Here is a 291-nt window from a genome sequence, read left to right on the forward strand (position 1 = left end):
TTCCCCGGGAAGGCCGTCCCAGAGGAGACGCATCCACCCCAGGCGGGACGCGGGTGCGTGGCTGCGGGTGGGCGCCGCGGGGACGCTCCGCGACAGAGAAGATCGATGGAGGGCTGAATCAGCGGGCGCCGGAGGAGTGCAGGAAGGACGGAGGGAGTGCTGCGGCCGTGAGAAAACGCTTCCTGTCTGGCTGTGATCCCAGGGACCGGAAAATAAAACTTCTTGGCAGGAGAGGGGCAAAAAAAATATTAAAACTGAATATCCTGAGATTAAAAAGCTTCTCTCTCCCCT

Source organism: Mesitornis unicolor, unplaced genomic scaffold, assembly GCF_000695765.1.
Source record: "Mesitornis unicolor isolate BGI_N332 unplaced genomic scaffold, ASM69576v1 scaffold28745, whole genome shotgun sequence".
In the NCBI taxonomy this organism is placed as follows: domain Eukaryota; kingdom Metazoa; phylum Chordata; class Aves; order Mesitornithiformes; family Mesitornithidae; genus Mesitornis; species Mesitornis unicolor.